We start from the raw sequence: 12,862 nt of genomic DNA, 5'->3' as shown, positions 1-12,862 counted from the left end.
CAAAAACATGTGTTTGAGCCTTTATCAGCTTCTTACGTTACGCTAAAAAGCATGAAAAATGTTCTTTTTGGTAAATAAATAAATAAATAATCAAAATCGTGTTATTTAAGTGTTTTTGAGGTTCCTTTCATACAAAATCTATAAAACGCACACAAAACACTCGTTCTAGAGAAACAGAACAAAACGTGTTTTGAGTGTCATCAGGTATCAAAAGGCAAAAAATGCATTCAAAGCCTCCTATATCGGGTAACGAAACGATATTACCAAAAAACGTGTCATTTGAGTGTTTATGAGCAAATATTGCGTCCATTGTGCTTCTCCCTGGCATGAATCCGAACTGTTCATTACTGATCCTCACCACTCTTCGCAATCTCGTTTCCACTTTTCCCGGATCTTCATTGCATGACTCAATAGCTTAATTCCTTTATAGTTCTCACTCATAATGCACATTTTTGGTATTATATATATATATATATATATATATATATATATATATATATATATATATATATATATATATATATATATATATATATATTTATTTATTTATTTATATACATATATATATATATATATATATATATATATATATATATATATATATATATATATATATATATATATATATATATATATATATATATATATATATATATATATATATATATATATATATATATATATATATATATATATAACACTTAAAGCACATGTTCTTGGTAATGTTGTTCTGTTTCTTGAGAAAGAGTGTTTTGTATGCATTTTAGAGATTTTATGGGAAAGAAGCTCAAAGACAGAAAAGACAATTTTTTTTTTTTTGCCAGTTTTCCATGGTTTTTAGCGTACTGGTATATAAGGAGCGGAAAATACTCAGAAGACACATTTTAGTATTTTTATTTATTTATTTTTTTTTTACTTTTCCCATAACGGATGCTTTTGCACTCACTGTAATGTTTTGGTAACAAAAAAGTTGAAAAACACTCATATTGTACATTCTTTTTTTTTTTTTTTTTAGCAATTTTCCTCTTATTCTTGTCAAAGGGTGTTTTGTATGCTTTTTGGAGTTTTTGAAAATGTTGTTCAGTTCACTATATAAAGCGGTGTTCAAGTGTTTAAGCGTTTTGGAAGCCATGGAACTGAAGAACTAATAATGCACGTTTCTGTTAATATAGTTTTGTTTCACATAAGAGCAATTTCCTTCCATTTTGAGTTTTTTGGTAAGCTTAAAGATACTCAAAATTCACGTACTTCAAAATGTTATTCTGTTTCTCCGTATAAATGGTTTTCAATGTGTTTTAGCGTTTTGGAAGGTAGAGAAGCTAAAAACAAAAGACACGTTTTCGATAATGTTGTTCTACTTTCCCATATAGGGTATTTTCCACCCTTTTTACCGTTTTGATGTCTAATGCACTCAAACACCCAAATGACACGTTTTTGGTAATATTGTCTCATTACCCTATAAACATGGTGATAATCATTCACAATATATGTTAGTGGTAATGTCATTCTCTTTTTCCACATAGCGTGCTAGTCATGTGTTTTAGCGTCTGTACCTAAAAAGCTGAAGAACACTCATAATACATGACTGTATCTGCTAATATCTTTTTGTTTCCCATATTGGGGACTATGAATGGGTTTTTAACGATTTCGTATTTACAAACACACTCAAAAACACTCATAATGCACGTTTCCGGATTTTTTTTTTTTTTCATATTGGGTTATTCCCATGCTTTTCTTTTGGGTTATTGGGTTATTGGGTTATTGGGTTTTTTCATGCTTAAGGTTTTTGTGCCTAATACATTCATAAACACCCAAATGCCACGTTTCTGATAAAATCGTCTTGTTACCCCATACGAGATGCTTTGCATGTATTTTGGCGTTTTTACACTTACCAAGCTCAAAAAAAAAAGTTTTAGGTAATTCCAGAAACATTTTTTTGTTTGTGTTTTATAGTTTTTGAACAAAAGGAAAAAAAAACACAAATACAAGATTTTTATAAAATTTTGTTTTCCAATATTTTCATGTTTTTAGCGTTTCATTACGTAAGAAGCTGAAAAACACTCAAAACTCACGCTTTTTGGTAATGTTTTCTTTTCCAATAAAGGATGTTTTCCATGCACTTTAGCATTTTGGTATCTGACAAGCTAAAAAAACCTCTGTTTTTTTGGCTTGGTCTATGAAATGATAATTACTCCCAGTGAGGTCTACAGCACTGGATAAGGGGGTGCTATGAACTTATCATTAAACCCAACTGTGACCTTATTGAACTTTTCCCTTTGTGTCTCACAACACAAGGGGGCAGTCAGAGCCTGCCGTCTAAAGACAACTCTTTTATTCACACATAACTACAAACACCTAAATACACATACACCGTTCACTCAAAATTCAAAATTATCATAGCGACTCCTTCACCAGCCTCGGAATCCTCACCTGGGGAGGGGACCAAAAATGTTTCCAGGTCGAACTGTTCTTCTGATATCGACCCTAAGTCGATACCTGCCGAAACGATAATTACTCCCAGTGAGGACTAAAGCACTGTTCAGGGGGTGCTGTGAACTTATCATTAAACCCAGCTGTGACCTCACTGAACGTTTCCCTTTGTGTCTCACAACACAAGGGGGCAGTCACAGCCTGCCCTCTAAAGACAACTCTCTTCCTCCACACAAAACTACAAGCACCTAATAACACACACACACTTCACTCAAAAATTTTAAAATCATCATGGCGACTCCTACACCAGCCTCGGAGTCCCCATCTGGGGAGGGGACCATAAATGTCCCCAGGTCGGACTGCCTTTCTGTCGACGACCCTAAGTGTCTTGACACCCCCCTCAACTTTTTCTTCATTAACTTCTGCAACATTCGCGGTCTAAGATCTAATTTTCAATCTGTAGAACACCAGCTCTCCTCTTCTAAACCTCATCTTCTTTTCCTCATTGAAACTCAGGTATCTGAGGCAACTGACAGTAGCCCCTTTTCTGTTCCCTCCTACTTTCTCTATTCTCATTATTTATCCAAAGCTGGATGCTGCGTTTATGTGCACAATGACGTAACCTGCTCTCGTGCCCACGCTCTTGAATCTTCCGAGTTTTCCACCATCTGGCTACGACTACAGAGTCACTCTCATACTAAATTTATCTGTGCTGTATACCTCTCTCCTAACTCCTCTGACTATAAGAAATTCTTTGACTACTTAACTTCCAAAGTGGAGCACATTCTGACCCTCTTCCCTTTTGCAGAGATCTCCATTCTTGGAGACTTCAATGCTCACCACCAGCTTTGGCTTTCCTCTCCCTTCACTGACCATCCTGGTGAACTAGCCTACAACTTTGCTATCCTCCATGACCTAGAGCAATTGGTGCAACACCCTACTCGTATTCCTGACCTAGGAAATACGCCCAACATTCTTGACCTTTTCCTGACCTCTAATCCTTCTGCTTATGCTGTCACCCTTTCTTCTCCGTTGGGCTCCTCCGATCACAATCTCATATCTTTATCTTGTCCTATCACTCCAATCCCTCCTCAGAATCCCCCTAAGCGAAGGTGCCTCTGGCGTTTTGCCTCTGCTAGTTGGGGGGACCTGAGGAGGTATTTTGCTGATTTTCCTTGGAATGACTACTGCTTCCGTGTCAGAGACCCGTCTTTGTGTTCTGAGCGCATAACAGAGGTGATAGCAAAAACTCCTTCATTAACAGAAAATGTCAAAACCTTTCAAGATGTAACTCCCCTCGTGATTTCTGGCATCTAGCCAAAAATATCTCCAATAACTTTGCTTCTTCTTCTTTCCCTCCTCTATTTCAACCAGACGGCACCACTGCTATCACATCTATTTCTAAAGCTGAACTCTTTGCTAAAACCTTTGCTAAAAACTTTACCTTGGACGATTCTGGGCTTGTTCCTCCCTCTCCTCCACCCTCTGACTACTTCATGCCACCTATTAAAATTCTTCGCAATGATGCTTTCCATGCCCTCACTGGCCTAAACCCTCGGAAGGCTTATGGGCCTGATGGGGTCCCTCCTATTGTTCTCCGAAACTGTGCCTCCGTGCTTGCACCTTGCCTAGTCAAACTCTTTCAGCTCTGTCTGTCAACATCTGCCTTTCCTTCTTGCTGGAAGTTTGCCTACATTCAACCTGTTCCTAAAAAGGGTGACCGTTCTAATCCCTCAAACTACCGTCCTATTGCTTTAATTTCCTGCCTATCTAAAGGTTTTGAATCTATCCTCAACAGGAAGATTCTTAAACATCTATCTCTTCACAACCTTCTATCTGATCGCCTGTATGGGTTCCGTCAAGGCTGCTCTACTGGTGATCTTCTGGCTTTCCTTACTGAGTCTTGGTCATCCTCTTTTAGAGACTTTGGTGAAACTCTTGCTGTTGCCTTGGATATATCAAAAGCTTTTGATAGAGTCTGGCACAAAGCTTTGATTTCCAAACTACCCTCCTACGGTTTCTATCCTTCTCTCTGTAACTTCATCTCAAGTTTCCTTTCTGACCGTTCTATTGCTGCTGTGGTAGACGGTCATTGTTCTTCTCCTAAATCTATTAACAGCGGTGTTCCTCAGGGTTCTGTCCTGTCACCCACTCTCTTCTTATTATTCATTAATGATCTTCTAAACCAAACTTCTTGTCTTATCCCCTCCTACGCTGATGATACCACCCTGCACTTTTCCACGTCTTTTCATAGACGTCCAACCCTTCAGGAGGTAAACATATCACGCAGGGAAGCCACAGAACGCCTGACTTGTGATCTTTCTAAAATTTCTGATTGGGGCAAAGCAAACTTGGTATTGTTCAATGCCTCAAAAACTCAATTCCTCCATCTATCAACTCGACACAATCTTCCAGACAACTATCCCCTCTTCTTCCATGACACTCAACTGTCCCCCTCTTTTACACTGAACATCCTCGGTCTGTCCTTTACTTATAAATTGAACTGGAAACTTCACATCTCATCTCTAGCTAAAACAGCTTCTATGAAGTTAGGTGTTCTGAGACGTCTCCGCCAGTTTTTCTCAACCCCCCCCCAGCTGCTTACTCTGTACAAGGGCCTTATCCGTCCATTAGTGAGTATGCTTCACATGTCTGGGGGGGTTCCACTCATACTGCTCTTCTAGACAGGGTGGAATCAAAAGCTTTTCGTCTCATCAACTCCTCTCCTCTAACTGACTGTCTTCAGCCTCTCTCTTACCGCCGCAATGTTGCATATCTAGCTGTCTTCTACTGCTATTTTCATGCTAACTGCTCTTCTGATCTTGCTAACTGCATGCCTCCCCTCCTTCCGCGGCCTCGCTGCACAAGACTTTCTTCTTTCTCTCACCCCTATTCTGTCCACCTCTCTAATGCAAGAGTTAACCCTTTCATCCCTTTCTCTGGTAAACTCTGGAACTCCCTGCCTGCTTCTGTATTTCCACCTTCCTATGACTTGAATTCCTTCAAGAGGGAGGTTTCAAGACACTTATCCACCAATTTTTGACCACTGCTTTGACCCTTTTATGGGACTGGCATTTCAGTGGGTATTTTTTTTTATTAGATTTTTGTTGCCCTTGGCCAATGTCCTTCCTACATAAAAAAAAATAAGTGTCTTGACACCACCCCCCTCAACTTTTTTCTTCATAAACTTCTGTAACATTTGCGGTCTTAGATGTAATTTTCAATCTGTAGAACACCACCTCTCCTCTTCTAAATCTCAGATGTCTGAGGCAACTGACAGTAGCCCCTTTTTTGTTTCCTTCTACTTTCTCTTCTTTCCTTCATTTTCAATCCAAAGCTGGATGTTGCGTTTACGTGCGTAACGAATTAACCTGCTCTCGTGCCTTCGCTCTTGAATTTTCCGAGTTTTCCATTATTTTATTGTTTTGCTCCATAACATGTTGGTAATCACTCATAATGCACGCGTTTTGGTAATGTGGTTCTGTTTCTCCATACAGAGTGCTATTCATGTGTTTAGCTAAGAAGATGAAAACGCATAATACACGTTTCTGTTTATATCTTATTGTTTCCCATATTGGGTAGAATGCATGCATTTTTACCGGTTTGATACCCAACAAGCTGAAAAAACACACGAAGTACTCGTTTTTGATAATGTTAATTTGTTTTCACATATAGGGTATTTTCCATGTTATTTTTTTTTTTTTACGTTTTTGTGCCTTAAAACACACAAATGACACTTTTCTTGTAATGTCTTTTCTTTACCCCACATTTGGTGCATTGCATGCATTTTCGCGTTTTGGTACCTATCAAGCTCAAAAACATTGAAAAACACACGTTTTTGTTAATGTTGTTCTGTTTCTTCAGAAAGGGTATTTTGTATGCGTTTTAACGTTTTTGTAACTAACAAGATAAAAAAAAACTCATATTACACGTTTTTAGAAATGTGTTCTGACTCCTCTTAAAGGGTGCTTTATATGCATTTTGGCGTTTTGGTCCCTATGATGATAGTAATCACTGATAATAAAAATTTTGGTAAGGTTGTTCTGTTTATCTATAGAAAGTGGAATTCATGTGTTTCAGCGTTCCGATAGCTAAGAAGGTGAAAAATACTCATATTACACTTTTCTGTTAATATAATTTCTTTTTCCATAAGGAGGACTTTGCATGCATATTTAACGTACTGGTACTTAACAAGCTCAAAGACACTCAAAATACACGTTCTTCATAATATTGTTCTTTTTCCGTAAAGGTTATTTTGCATGTGTAATTGCATTTTGATGCCTAAAGAAGCTCAAAAGACTGTAAAAAATATTCATTTTCCCATATTGGGTGTTTTCCATGCTTTTTAGCGATTGGTGCCTAATACGTTGATTGAAAAAAAAAAAAAAAAAAAAAAAAAAAAAAATATATATATATATATATATATATATATATATATATATATATATATATATATATATATATATATATATATATATATATATATATATATATATATATATATATATATATATATATATATATATATATATATATATATATATATATATATATATATATATATATATATATATATATATATATATATATATATATATATATATATATATATATATATATATATATATATATATATATATGTATATATATACATTTCTAGTAATGTCTTCCCGTTATCCACTACAGGGTCCTTTGCATGCATTTTGGCGTTTTGGTACCAAACAAGTTTAAAACTCAGAAAAAAATACACGCTTTTGTAAATGTTTTTTTTTTTTTTTCAGAAAGTGTGTTTTCAGAAAGTGTGCATAAGAACCTCAAAAAACACTAAAAGACACGATTTTGATGGATTTTTTTTTTCAATATATAGTGTTTTTAATGCTTTTAAGCGTTTTGCTACGTAATAAGCTGAAACGCACTCAAAATACACGTTTTTATTAATATTGTTTTCTTTTCTCATATCAAATGCTTTGTATGCACTTTAGTATTTTGTTACCTGAGTAGCCTAAAAAACACTCAGATTACGTTTTTTCAGGATTTTTATTTTGATTCTTCTTATAAGGTGCTTTGTGTGCATTTTGCCGTTTTGTTCCTAAGATGGTGGCAATCACTCATGACACGTTTCTTGGTAATGACTTCATATTTCTCCATATTCATGCGTTTTAGCGTTTTTGTACCTAAGAAGCTGAAAAAAATATGTATATATGATACAAGTTTCTGTTAATATATATATATATATACGAGTATATATATATATATATATATATATATATATATATATATATATATATATATATATATATATATATATATATATATATATATATATATATATATATATATATATATATATATATATATATATATATATATATATATATATATATACATATATATATATATATATATATATATATATAACCCCTAACATTTGGTGTCTTATCAAAGGACTGAAAAAGGAAATGGAAATGCAAATGGGAAAAGGATTAAATTTGAATAGTCTAGATCAGAGTGTAAGCCAACAACTGCTACTAAGAACATCAAAAGTCTCATTGAAAAATAGGATCCGAAAGATGAACCTCCTTCGTGCCGTGGCTCATAATTTAAAGTTATTTTAGATATTGTAGTAGTCCTCTTCTGAGTAGTAGTGGAGTTTCGCAACTAAGGCGACGAAAATACAGCCAAGGGAACGAATCACCCTAGGGGACGAATTACCCTTGGGGACCAATCCTCCAGGGATGAATAACCCGGGGGTGAATCAACCGGGACATTTCACCCAGGGACGAATCACCCTCGCACCCTTTCTTCGGTACCAGAACGCTAAAACACATGAATAGCACTCCATATGGAGAAAGAGAACAACATTACAAAAAAAGTGTATTATGAGTGATTACCACAGTGCAAAGCACACTGTATGAAGAATCAGAACAACAATGCTAAAAACATCCATTGTGAGTGTTTTTGGGTTTGTCAGGTACGAAAACGCTAAAGTGAATGTAAATGAAAAAAAAAAAAAAAAAAAAAAAAAAAAAAAAAAAAAAATATATATATATATATATATATATATATATATATATATATATATATATATATATATATATATATATATATATATATATATATATATATATATATATATATATATATATATATATATATATATATATATATATATATATATATATATATATATATATATATATATATATATATATATATATATATATATATGTATATATATATATATATATATATATATATATATATATATATATATATATATATATATATATATATATATATATATATATATATATATATATATATATATATATATATATATATATATATATATATATATATATATATATATATATATATATATATATATATATATATATATATATATATATATATATATATATATATATATATATATATATATATATATATATATATATATATATATATATATATATATATATATATATATATATATATATATATTACAAAAAAACGTGTACTTTGAGTTTTAAGTTTACATAAATTACCAAAAACGTCTTTGTTTTTCATCTTCTTACTTACCAAAACGCTAAAAAAGACGGAAAACACGCTGTATTGGAAAAGTAAAAAACTTTATCAAAATCGAATTTTTTTGAGAGTTTTGAGCTTCTTTCGTATAAAAACACTAAAACCCATACAAAACATATTTTTGGAGAAACATAAGAACATTACCAAATACGTGTGTTTTGAGTGTTTTTGAGCTTCTTAGGAATAAAGATGTCAAAGTGCATGGGATAACGAGCGATTTGGGTGTTTGTGAGCATATTAAGCACCAAAATTCATAGAAAACACCCTATATAGGAAAATAAAGTAACATTATCGAAAACGTGTCTTTTGTGTGTTTTTAGCATATATATGTATCAGAACGTTCAAACATATGTAAAACACCATTTACGGAAAAAAAGAATAACATTATGAAAAACGTGCATTTTTAGTATCTTTGGACTTGTCAGGTAGCAAAACCATTAAAATGTATCCAACGAAATGACATTAAACGAAATGACATTAACAAAAACGTGCAATATTCATCTTCTGATCTACCAAAACGCTAAAACATATGAACACCACTTGATATGGATAAACAGAACAACATTTCCAAAAGCGTCTATTTTTGAATGATTACCACCATATCAGGGAGCAAAACTCCAAAAAGAAGAATCAGAACATTATTGCTAAAAACGTGTAATATGAGTGCTTTGAGCTTGTTAGGTACCAAAACTCTAAAGTACATGCAAAGCATCCGTCATGGGAAAATAAAAAGGTGTTGAGTTTTTATCGCTCCACACCAAAACGATTGAAAAGCATGGAAAGCACTCTATATTGAAAATAAAACTTGATCAAAATCGTATCTTTTGAATGTTTTTTGAGCTTCTTTCGTACAAAATATCTAAAACGCATACAATACACCCTTTCTGGAAAAACAGAATATTAACAAAAATGTGTGTTTTGATTGTTGTGAACTTGTTAGGTATCAAAACGCCAAATTGCATGCAAAGTATCCTATATCGCTTAACGAGATGATATTACCAGAAACGTGCCATTTGAGTTTTTCGGCACGAAAACGCTAAAAAAGGTATATTTTCAGTGTTTTTTGACCTTGTTAGGTGCCAAAACGCTAAGATAACCAATACGGGAAACAAAACGATAATAGTAGAAATATATTTTGTGTTTTTTTTTGTTTGTTTTATAAGGTACCAAAACGCTAGAACACATGAATCGCACTCTATATGGAGAAACAGAACAACATAACTAAAAAACAGGTATAATAAGTGATTACTACCATGTTAAGGACGCCAAAATGCATACAAAACACCCTATAAGAAGAATTAGAACAAACCTACAAAAAACCTGTAGCATAAAGTGTTTTTGAGCTTGTTAGGTACCAAAACGCTAAAGTGCATGCAAAACGCCCTTTATGAGAAAATAAAACAATATAATGAAAGACGTGTATTTAATTTTTTTTTTTTTTTTTGCAGATTCCTACATACCTAAAAGCTTAAAATTAGCATGGAAAATTCGCTATATTGGAAAACAAAACTTCATCAAAACCGTTTTTTTTTTTTTAAACTTTTTGAGCTTCTTACGTGCAAAACCGCTTAAACGCCCCCTCCGCCCTCCCCACCCCCCCCAAAAAAAAAACACCCGTTCTGGAGGAAGAGAACAACATTAAAATAAACGAGTGGTTTGAGTGTTATTTATTTTTTTTCAGTTTTTATGCAAAACACCCTATATGGGAAAAAAATTAACTTTACCAATAACGTGCCTTCTGAGTGTTATTTATCTTACGCAAAAAAGCATAGGAAACACGCTATTTTGGAAAACAAAACAACTTCGTGTCTTTAAAGTGTTTTTGGGTTTATTGCTTACGAAAATGCTAAAACGCATATAAAACACCCTTTTGGAGAAACAGAACGACATTAACAAAAAAAAAAAAAAACGTGAGTTTAAAAGTTTTCAAGCTTGGTAGGTAACAAAACACCAGAATGCATGCAAAACATCATGTATTGGGTAATGAGAAAATATCAGAAACGTGTGTTTTGTGATTTTATAAGCGTTTTGTTCACCTAACGCTAAAAAAAAAAAATAAAAATAAAATAAAACTGGAAAACACACTATATTGCTTGTTAGGTAACAAAACGCCAAAATGCATGCAAAACACTTATTGGGTAAAGAGTACGTACGTAAACGCTATAAAGCGTTTACGTACGTAAGCTGAAATATATATATATATATATATATATATATATATATATATATATATATATATATATATATATATATATATATATATATATATATATATATATATATATATATATATATATATATATATGGAAAATACGTTATATTGAAAAAGAAAATAACTTTATCAGAATCATATTTTTTGATTGTTTTTTTTTGTGGTTCTTATGTACGAAAACGTTTGTAGCGGGACACAAGTCACCGCTCCTAGCACTCCGTTTTCTGTTAATTTATCACCCTTCCGTTTTCACTCTCTCTACTGCACACGCTCTTGTCTTTCATCTCTTTTTCATCACTTTATACATTTCTCTTACTTGTCACATTCTGTGCACGCTCTTTTACACATGTATTACACATCTTCTCAATACATCTTACTACTCCTTTCTTCACACAGACATACACACACACATACACTCTCTTTTTCCATAATTTTGTATGTGTCGTTTGTTGTGTTCAGTAATTTGTATATATGTTGTTCATGTTTTTGTTGAATAAACAGAGAATACCCAGGCTAAATTTCCTTTGCCAGAGCTACACAGTTATGACACTGGAAATGTTGCCCTTTAAGGACTAAACACTGCTATAACCAAGTCGTAGTTGGAAGCCTGAACTTCTTGCTTGAGCAACTTACGGGCGGCCAAGTAGCACCTCACTTTCGCTACAATTGGTGACCCCGTTGTTCCGGAGTGAGCAGCAAAGTCCACCCTACTGCTATCCTCCGACCACCCGGCCAAGGCGACGAGGTCGGCTACGGGCGGATCTTCCGGCAGCTGCCCCTTCGCCGGTGTCGCCGCCTCCAGCAGCAGACCCCGGCCCCCGACGCAGCCTGGCCGCCACCCCGCCGTACGCCGTCCCCAGCCGCCCGTATGCAGCCCCCAGCCGCCCGTACTCCGCCGCCCGGCCGCCTTCACGGCGCCCCACCCCGCGGCACTCTCCAGCTGGCCCTCGCCACTGGCCAGCAGTCTCTCCCAGTCGCGGACGCTCCTCCGCGTAACTTCTGCCGGCCCCTCCAGTTTCGTGCTGTTACCTGGAGCCCTCCCACTGGCCGCGTCCCGCCTCCATCTACAGCTCTTCATAGGGGATTACCTACGGTCCATCGCCCAGGATTAACACTGTCATCCGTGAATTACTTACAGTGCGGTGCCAAGGATAACGTACAGTTCGTTCAGTGGTGAGTGCAGTGCCAAGGATAACGTACAGTTCGTTCAGTGGTGAGTGAAGTGACATTGCCCCAACTCGGCATCTCTCACCGCTGTGGCACCCGGTCACACCGGCGCCTCACGCTTTCACTCCTCACCGCTGTGGCTCCCGGACTTTCCGGCGCCTGTAGTGTCCTTTACACAGTCACGTGGCGGTCCACGCAGCACAATGCCTGATGACTTCGACTCCGTAGCCTCCATCTCAGCAGAAGACAGTACCAAGCAACTTGTTGAGCTCGTCTCACAGCTCATACTTGAAGTGAGCGATCTTCGGAGAGAGGTCAGAGAACGCTCATGCTCACGTTCGCGTTCTTCCTCCAGACACCACTTCCGGCGCCGCCAGCTTTCAAAGAGTAAGACGCCGGAGACTTCTGGTTTCTGCTACTACCATGAAGAGTTCGGGAAAGACGCAAGAAATTGCAAGGCTCCCT

Source organism: Scylla paramamosain, chromosome 11 (genome assembly GCF_035594125.1).
Source record: "Scylla paramamosain isolate STU-SP2022 chromosome 11, ASM3559412v1, whole genome shotgun sequence".
Taxonomy (NCBI): Eukaryota; Metazoa; Arthropoda; class Malacostraca; order Decapoda; family Portunidae; genus Scylla; species Scylla paramamosain.
Note: the sequence above shows the minus strand (reverse complement) of the source record.